The following is a 10,134-nucleotide window of genomic DNA, read 5'->3' as shown; positions in this document are numbered from 1 at the left end:
GCGGTTCCGAGGTCGAAGGGGAGCGGGGCGGTAATGGTAGCATAGCCTGAAGAGGGAGAACGTGGCGGCGGGTGGGTTCCTCCGGCGGAACTGCGAAGCCTAATTCTTGGAAAAGAGTACGGAGATCCGTGGCCGTCGCGGCTTGATAGGGGGCATCTCGATATGTGAAGAAAACCTTGAAGGGGAATCCCCAGCGGTAGCGGACATTCATGGACTTCAGGGACAGCAGGTATGGTTTCAAGGCACGTCGTTTCGCCAACGTAGCGGGGGATAGGTCCGAGTAGACCTGTAAGTCATAGCCCTGAAAGGAGAGGGGGGCTTTGTCGCGGGCCGCCTGCAGGACTCTTTCTTTGGAGCGAAAATGGTGGAACTTGAGGACCACATCCCTCGGAGGACTGTCGGGCCGCGGCCTAGCTAGCGCGCGGTGCACACGGTCCAACTCCAATTGATCTAAGGGGAGATCCGGCACCAATTCCTGGAAGAATGCCGTCATGGAACCGTGGAGGTCAGTGACAGTCTCTGACGGGCCCTATTTTCAGAGTCCTCCTGTCCTTGAGCTGCTCCAGTTCGTCCCGGAGTGCCACCAATTCCCGTTCGTGGTCGTCCAAGACTAGGGTGGCATCATCAATGCGATGCTCGATAGCGGTGGTTCTGCGGCCTACATCTCTAATCTCGCGGAGCAAGTCGGTGGAGAGCTTGCGGGAGGCCGCCGAGATTTCTTCCCGGACTATGCCGCGGAAGCGGGCGAGCATCTGCGAGTCCCCTTCGGGATCCTGAGAGCGGAGAGCTAGCGGGGTGCGGGGCCACAGGTCCGCTTGTGACACTGGGCCGTCACCTACCGAGTGCCGACTGTCCTCGTCCGAGGTGGAGAGTGGATCGGGCGCCATTTTGGAAGGCCGCCTCCACAGTGTGCTCCGATTTTCGGGTTTGCTGAGGTTTGTCCGTTTTCCCCATCGGGTGAATGGGTGCCGGAGGTCCATGTCTGACTCCCGGTAAGCAAGGGTGAGCTGCTGGTGCCGGCGGGAGACCGGTAGCAGAGGGAGATTGCCCGGGTGGAGCGGAGGTGATCTAAAACGCGGCCATCTTAGATCCCTGCGCGCATGCGCCTCGATATCTAAACATTTCATTAGATGGGAAGTTATATTTAGATTGCAGATCCGAGTACGGAATGACCTGATTTACACCTATAAGGTCATGTAGGGTCATTACTTTGTTATTGGTCCAGTTTCTAAATGAGGGAGACTTGAGGCTCGGAGGGAACATAGGATTCCGAAGTATAGACAACAGTGGGAGATGTGGGGAGATGAGTCTGCTGGAATATTTGACTCCCATATCTTGAGGGAGCGCCGGGTGATAGGATTAGTGAGGGAGGCTCTGGCACTTGGTCTTAGCCATAGGAGATTGTCTATGGCTATGGGGTCACAATCTAATCGCTTCCAGAGAGACCCACAACGGCGTTTCACTCTTGTCATTATATTTGGCTATAGTAGCTATTTGTGCAGCTTGGAAATATTTTTGAAGATTTGGGACCCCCAGACCTCCATCTGGTCTGCTGTGGTACATCACTGATTTGGGGAGGCAAGGTTTCTTATTGGCCCATATGAATTTGAAGATCTTGTGTTGGAGCACCCTCAAGACATGGGACTGAACAAAAACTGGCAAGACTCTGAAGGGGTACAGTAGCTTAGGCAATAGGGTCATTTTGATTGCAGCGATTATCCCCAACCAGGAGAGGGGGTATGTGGCCCATATTTTCAATAGATTGGTGAGTTTGGTGAGTTTGGTAATTAATGGTGGGTAATTAGCCGCGTATAGGGAGGGAAGGGGTGAGGTGAATTCCTAGGTAGGAGATTGCATTAGGTTCCCACTGAAAGGGGAACTTCTTTTCAAGCGGTGGTATGGGAAGGCCGTTGATTTATAACCTGCATATTTTACTGACGCTAGTGGGTGTGAATAGAGTTTCGAAAACCAAGTGCAGAATTCCTTACCAAATCCCCAACGGCTCAGCATATTGAAGAGATAGGACCATGACAAGGAATCAACGCTTTATGCATGTCTAGAGATAGGAGCGATGGAATATTGCGTTTTCTGGCTATATCTATTAGGAGGCAAGTTCTGCGAACATTATCTCCAGCTTGGCGGCGTGGCATGAAGCCTACTTGGTCCTTATGAATAAGGTCCCCGATTAGTCCATTCAGTCTGGTTGCCAGTATTTTAGCTAGAAGTTTTATATCAATATTCAATAGCGAAATTGGTCTAATTCGACCAGGTAGTGTTATCTGAGTTCGGTTTAGGGATCATGCATACTGTAGCCGTTAGTGATTCTTGCCGGAAACTACCACCTGTCCGCAGGGTATTAAGTGCAGCAGTAAGCATTGGGGTCAATTGCTCATTAAACTTTTTATAATAGGCTGCCGTGAAACCATCTGGACCAGGCCTTTTGTTGGGCTTGAGAGATTTTATGGCGATTTGTACTTCTTTGACATTGGCCTGTCTAGTGAATCTCGTTGGAGTTCTGAGGGTTGGGAGTGCCAAGTTAGCTAATGTTTTGGACATTAAGTCTGTATTTAGGAGGTTCCTGGGCTTGATATAGTTTAGATAGGTGTTGCGCAAATTCCTGAACTATCTTGCAGGGATTGCTGGATAAGGTCCCTTCTGACAATTGCAGACGCAATGGTTTTTGGTGAAGGTCTATTTTCCTGAGTCTACGGGCTAGCAAAGAATCTTGCTTATTGCCTTGGATATAAAAAATTTGTGTTGGGTCCTACGTAGGCTCTTATCCGCAATATTGGCTAAGAGTAGATTTAGGTCTCGCCTAGCTGTATCCAGCAATGTTTTGTTGTGTGAAGAAGGGTGGGCATTGTATGTTAGAGTACGAGACAAGTATATGTCTTCTAGTTTTTTTAGACATGTTTGCCTTTTCTTTTTAAGAGCGGATGCAATCTGGATGCATTCACCCCTAAGGACTGTCTTGTGTGCTTGCCATAGGGTCATTGGGGAGATATCTGGAGTGTTAGAGAGCTGTTTGTATAGTGGAGCGCACATTATCGTCGGTCCCTGAACGACTCTTTACTAACTATGTGCGGTCGACTGAATCAGACCAAAAGGAGGACATATAGATCTTAACTCCCTGATGGTCCGTCCATGAGAAAGGTTGGATGATGGCTTCAGTAACTGACGGTAACGTGGCATGTGAGGTGAACAAATGATCTATCCGAGAGGATGAGTCATGTGGGTTCGAGTAAAATGTGTATTCTCTAGAGGTCGGGTTTAGTTCACGCCAACAGTCCACTAGCGCATGTTGGGATAGCAAACGGCGGAAGGGTCTAGATGTGTCTGAAGGCAATATCACTGTGTTGGATCGGTCCATACTCGGGTATATTGTCAAGTTAGAGTCGCCGCCTAGAAGGAGAGTTCCCTTTTGGTGTGCTGCAATCACAGAAAGTAAATGTCTAAAGAAAGGGAGCTGATTAGAATTGGGCGCATAGTACGTGACAATAGTGGCTTCCACATCACGTAATGTACCCATCAGGATAAGATATCTTCCGGAAGGATCTGGAATTTCCTTCTGACATACAAACTGCGCCGAGCGCCCAAAGCCGATCAGCACCCCTCTGTGTTTTGTGTCTGCATTGGCCATGTGGACTTGTGGGTAATGGTGATGGAAATATTTCGGGTGAGAGGATTGTGAAAAATGGGTCTCCTGCAGACAGATCATGTCCACGTGTCTGGAGCGGAATTGCCGGAACGCCATGTTACGCTTGTTAGGAGAGTTGAACCCCTTTACATTAAAGGAGAACTAAGGGGTCAGTGTTTTTCCCCATAGTTCTCCCTAGGGTAACGGGAGGACACAAACTAGCGTCCTCCCGTTACCCTAAGCTCAGTATACTAGCATTGCAAGGCCGACATGTGTGGTTACTGAATGAGTATCTTAGATTATTAGACTGTTGGGGAAGGACTAAAGTAGCGCTCAAGGAACAGGGAGAAGAGGGAAAGATTGGGGGGAGGCACAGGAGGTCTACCTCCCGCATCGCAGGGGAACCCGCGATAGGTTATAAGTGCAATAACTGGAAAAATAATAACGTCACAATCACATTGTCGGTACAATCTATCTAGCCTTTGTTTATTGGGGTTTTAATGGAGGGACAGAAAATTGACGAATCCATCAGTCATGTAATGGATACGGTTTTCCGATAGGTATCTACTGTTAAAAGCAGGGGTGTCACATGACATAGGGGCCATGCATTTTCCATGGGGGCTGCTTGGGGAGAGGGGGAGAGGGCATTGTTAGATGGGATAGCAAGAGGAACAGCAAGGGTCACGTTTGAGTGCATTCAACATGGGGGGGGGGGGGGGGGGGGGGGGGGACACCTTTCCATTTACAGAACTCCAGGAAAAATTAATCCTTGCAGTGGGGCAACTCCCGCACTGCAAGAGTTACACTCCTTTTAGTCTAGGGACTAAAATAAAAACGTTAAACTCACCCGATCCTCCAAGACGGACAGCTGTCACAGCCCTCCCTCCAGCCTCTCTTCCTGCACTGCAGTAACGGTATGTCCCTTGGAGTCCTCACATCTAAACACTGTATAGAATGTGATGACTCAGGGACTGTAGACCACTGCAGTGGAGTTGGAGAGATGCTGGAAGGTCTAACAACAAGGCAGCTCAGAGGAGTACTGTGAGTGCACAGAAGTCTTGGAAATTCCAGCCAGTTAGAAAACAATGATTATGTTATTGGTATACAACAAAAAACATAGCCTACCTGTTTTGGGGGATTGGGACTCCCTCTATTTCATGGCTTTGGTAATCCTCAGCACTGCCGTCTGTACCCTTACAGTGTTACAAAGTGTGCACTGCACCGCCATTAGCGTCTGCAGGTACAACAGACCCTACCAAAGTCCTGAAGGGGAGCCCCAATTTCCCCACAAACATTTTCCTATGTTTTATGTCATATCAATAAAGTGATCATTATTCTTCAAACGACTGGAATTTCCCACACTTTCTGGTCATGCACAGCGCTCCTCACCTACATACACACACATACATATTTGTCACGGGGGTAATATGCCCCCAGATTTCTCTTCTCCAGAATCAGATCATTGCCTACACATAGGCTGTAACTGCCTCCTAGATGCTACCGGAAGGATCAATCAATAAAGAAAGTCACATTACCTGTTTCAACAATTATTTTAAGGTCATCGCCAGACTGTACTGGTCTGCTGAAAGTAAGAGCTATGTCACATTGCTGGCCCCTTCTGAGCACCAACTCACTGGTGATGTAGTTTACAGTCCTGTGAGCTGCAACATTTCTGCTTCTCTGAAGGTCAGTTTCGCTCAGCAGTAGACCTGAAACAGAGTAATTTATGTTACAACCTGAATAGAGAAGAAACATTTGAACAACGTTGCCGATGGTCTGAATTAAGAATTACCTGGTGTTTGCCGACAGAGCATTATACAAAATAATAGAAATTTGATTATTTTTAATTTGTATTTTTAGATAGGTTGGCAAATATTTTACTGTATCTGGCACCTCAATAAAGCAAGGTGTGGCCTTTATGAACTCTTTGACCTAGGTTTTCACAATGCAAGGGGAGCAATACTTGAGTTTTTTGCATGTATAAATTAATTTCATATAAAAGCCCAACTCAAGAGAACAGAACTCCCTCTTGGAGAATTGATAAGTGTTAACTTCTTTTAGTGCCGTCTTCACTTCCTGTATCTGTGAGTACAAAGGGAGAGAAGGGGGATCGCCCTAATTGGGAGGCTTACAGCACAGCGGGGCTTTAGCTACCATAGGGCGAGTGAGGCACTCGCCTCAGGTGCAGCTGAGAGGGGGCGCAGCCAGAGCTGGCCAGGCTACGCCCAGTTTGCCATGGCAAGCAGCACAGCTTTTTTTCCTACAGTATAGGTCTGCCAAGGTTCATAATTGCCATGGACGCAGACACACACACTTTGTACCCTATATAGACAGGATGCCATTAACTGACCTTCCTCATTTTGCAAACTTATGTGACAATTTACACATAATTCTCGCATGTGGTCTTCATTCGGGAAACTCCATTCATTCCAAAATCAAAAGTTAAAGTTAAAAAAAATTTAGTTCGACGTTCGTCAAGTCTCTGATGAAAATCTACTAGTGTATGGCCATCTTTAAGTCCTTTAAAAGTAGACCTTTATCCCCCTTTGGCTAAAAATCACATCAGCATGCAGCTCTGCATGTGGATATCAAATCATCTTACATCCATTAGTTAAACATGTTTTCCTTTTACTTACAATTTTTTATTTTCTACTTCCTGGTTCTCTTTGGCAAAAGTGATGTAATGTGCCCAAGTGGTGCATCCTGAGAAGATTACATCAGCAGAGCATTGCTGGGAAATCTCATAATCTCTCAGGGAAAGGCATTCTCCTCCACTGAGATGATGTGCATGGTCACATGTGCCAGAGTTCCAGGAAGTAAAGGGAGATTCATCTGCCCTTAGATAAAATGGCCACTGTGAAATGGAGAGGAAGAGAAAAAGCAAGGTATGCAAAGAATACAAAGCTGGCAATTATCTAAAAGTATCCGTTTGTAGATTGTCATTACTAAACATTTCTAAAAAGGCATTTGCTGTTATTTTGAAAATGTGGTTAAAGTTCCTCTGTATCTGGTAATGGTTTTACAAAATTTAGCAGAGGATTGTAATATTGCCAGTATTTTTTTAAAATTATGGATTGAGCATATGGAACTAGATAATTTGTTACAAGTTATATTTTTGGCCACTTTACATTTCTATTGCTAAAACATTTAAAATGCCTCAATTGTTTAACTACATACTGTTCATCACTCAGTCGCTCCTTCATTCATGCATCATGCAGTAGGCTACCAGGCATACACCAGCACTCATACACACACTTGACATCTTCGTCTTTACTGCTGTACAAACATTCTGGGGCTGCTCAATGCTGTGTGGTTACTGAAGGCTTCCAGTCACCAAAGGAATAGCTTGACTGGGGACATGCCAATCAGAGCTACTCATACAGTAGTCAGACAGATGATCGCCCCCACAGAAAAGCTGCTTTATTAGAAAGAACATTTTCACTGAGAATGTGCCTCAAATTCACAGTGCAATTTATACCTCAAAACTTGTTGTCAGCTCTAAAAACACCCCAAAAAAGTCAGGAGAGATGGTAATATATCTGGCACTAGGGGTGTTCAGATACCAGTGCCGATACTTGGCATTTTCACAAGAACTACCAGGGTTGCATTAGTTGCAGCCAGTACCTAATCAGCGCTCACACTGTCCTGAAATCAGTGACAATAAAACAATGTGTGACTTACTATGATCCATGGTAGTGTCCATTGTTGTGGTTGATGCTCTTTATTTTAAACCTTATTTAAACATGCTGGGTAGAACTTCCCTTTTTATAGCTGACTCCCTCTTCTCTGACTGTAACATGGAGTCTGTGCGTGCTCCTGAACGAGGTCCTCCCGCCCACTTTAGATTGCCAACAGCTGCTGTGTGCAGGTAATGTAGTTTTTCTCTTTTCTGCTGTGTTTGGTTCTGATCGATTCTCCTAATCAAAACAAGTTTTTTTTTTTAGTTTTTTTTAAAACAGACTTCATTGCTTATGTTTCTTCATAAACAGCCTATTTATTGCATTGCATTGTGGACTGTGTGATGACTGCAGTCCTTTTTTCTTTTTTTAAATGTATGTGTTGATATATCTTTAGATAATCAATGTAATATTTATATTGCTCTATTTAAAAAAAAAAATTGATTATTCTTTATTAATTTAAATGTATGAGCAATGTAATCCTAAGGGCTAGATAAAACTACAAACAGTGCGTTCCTGCCCGATTTGGTGCCGCAATGCACAGGATCGCATACTGGCCGGCTCCCTGCGTTTAGGGACAGGAGGGGGCATGGCAGTGCGATCGGGCATACCATCAATGCCTGCGTTCCGGTCTGGTGCAGTCAGAAAAATTGCTGCATGCACTATTTTTTCTGGCCGCCCTGGACCGGAAAGTAGGCGTTGATGTGTCACACGTTCCCTAAACAAAGGGAGCCGGCCGGGATGTGATCCTGTGCGTTTCGGCACTAAATCGTGCTTGAACGCACTGTTTGTGGTGTGAACTAGCTCTAACATACCTCAAGTATATTTACTTTTTTTATGTTGAAATATGGTTGGCTGCTTGTTTTACATAGTAATACAGCACAGTCGACCATTTAAAATGCTTGATCATCTGAGCAGCGTTTTTTAAAATGTATTTATTGTTATAGCCCCCCTCTTTTTTTCTTGCTAATCATTCACTTGCATTGCGTTATATATATATGTTTGCTGCTCCACCGCATATTTATTTGTAATTTACATGAATAACATCGCTGGAAGTCACAATCTAGGGCAATGTAGCTTGTCGCTTAAGCCACTGGCATGTGGCTTAATCATGCCAGTCGGGGTTAAACCCTGTCAAGGTATTCTTCCAATGTTGAGGGCATGTGGCCTGGTACTGCCTGCCGGTGGGGGGGTAACGCATGCTAGACCCCCTCTCCCATCCTGCCAGGCAGCCGGCCACGAAACATGTCTTGTCATTTATTTTTAGGGGTACCCCACAATTTTTCTTTAGGTTGGGTTTCCCCTTTACATATACAGCAGACTCAAAGGGACTGGCATGAATTATAGTGGGCATACACCATTATTATATTAGGGTGGTGTTTACCCATAAAATCTTTTGGTCGGAATGGGTAATATGGGGTACTAACGTACCCCTTACTCATTCCACTAGGGCGGAGGACCAGATATCTGGGGGACCACTTATTCTAAAGAGGGCTTTTAAATGTAGATAACTTCCTCACAAGAAGACTTCCACATCCAATGGGTCACTGGATGTGGGTATGAGGGCCTATTGCTCATCAACATGGGGAGTAGGTGCCTCAACATGGGTATCTATGGGTTGCCACCTGTACGGGTTTGACCCAGACAGTCCGGGTTTGGGAGTCCTATATGTATTGTGTCCGGTTGTCAGACCAGCTTCCACCCGGACACATACTTGTCAAGTGTCCTGATTTGAGTCCCTAAGCACAGCATAAATCTCCCTATCGATTCTGGCCAGAACGCACTGGATCACATCTCGGCCAGCTCACTGCGTTCCGTTCAAGGTGCGGTCTGAAGAAATAGTGCATGCAGCATTTTTTCTGACCGCACTGGACCGGGTGCGGGTGATCGCACTGTGGCCAAAGGGAGTGGCTGCGGTGCCATTGATTTCATTGCACTGCCACGCCCCCTCCAGCCCCAAAACGAAGTGAGCCAGCTGGAATGCGATCCAGTGTGTTCTGGCACCAATCGGGCCGGAACGACTGGGGCTGGTGTGAACTAGCCGTAAAGAAGTAAAAAAAACCCTACCCTTGCAGTTGGACTACAGCCCGCACTGCAAGGGTTGAGGGTCCATTCACGCAGTGTGCACTAGGCACATGCTATCACACAATTCACCTAGTGGGTGGTATGTTGCACTGCAATTCATTTCAATGGCACCCCAACCCAGCAGACATGCTTTGCAGTGCAGCATATGGTACTACAATACCATGCATGAAAAAAGTAGGGCATGAAATACATTATTGTGCCATGTATATTATTGTGCCATGTATATAGTATATGGTATTTTTTTAAGTGTATGTATAGCCGAAACTTTTTTTTTTTTATATATGGCTGGAGTAGGAAAAGATAGAACTCTGTCGAGAATGTATTGCCGTCTGCCCCCCCATTGCCCCATCCAAAGAGATTCACTGGATCAAATTGTACTGGTGACCCTAGTCAGAACTACTGTCATCGTTACCAGAAGGCAATGGGAAATCTTGTACAGTTACAGGAGGTGAGGGGAAATCTACCAATGGGGATATCTCTTCAGGTGACAACTTTCTAAAGAAGAATTTCTCACTTTGTAGAGATTTAATTTAATTTCCCTTTAGTTTTTTTGGGGACAGGAAGTTAAAGGGAAAATTTCTCAACACATACAGCAAATAAACTAATATGGGTATTACACACACAGGCAGGGCCGGATTTACTCCCCCTGCCGCCCCAAGGCAGGGTTCCACAATATGCCCCGCGCCGCCAACCCCCCCTCCACATCAATTGAGAATGGCAACCAGATGGCAGGGT

This window comes from Nanorana parkeri, unplaced genomic scaffold (assembly GCF_000935625.1).
Source record: "Nanorana parkeri isolate BGI_ZX_2015 unplaced genomic scaffold, ASM93562v1 scaffold743, whole genome shotgun sequence".
NCBI classification, from domain to species: Eukaryota; Metazoa; Chordata; class Amphibia; order Anura; family Dicroglossidae; genus Nanorana; species Nanorana parkeri.
The sequence above is the reverse complement of the archived record's forward strand: the minus strand, read 5'-3'. Positions refer to the sequence as shown.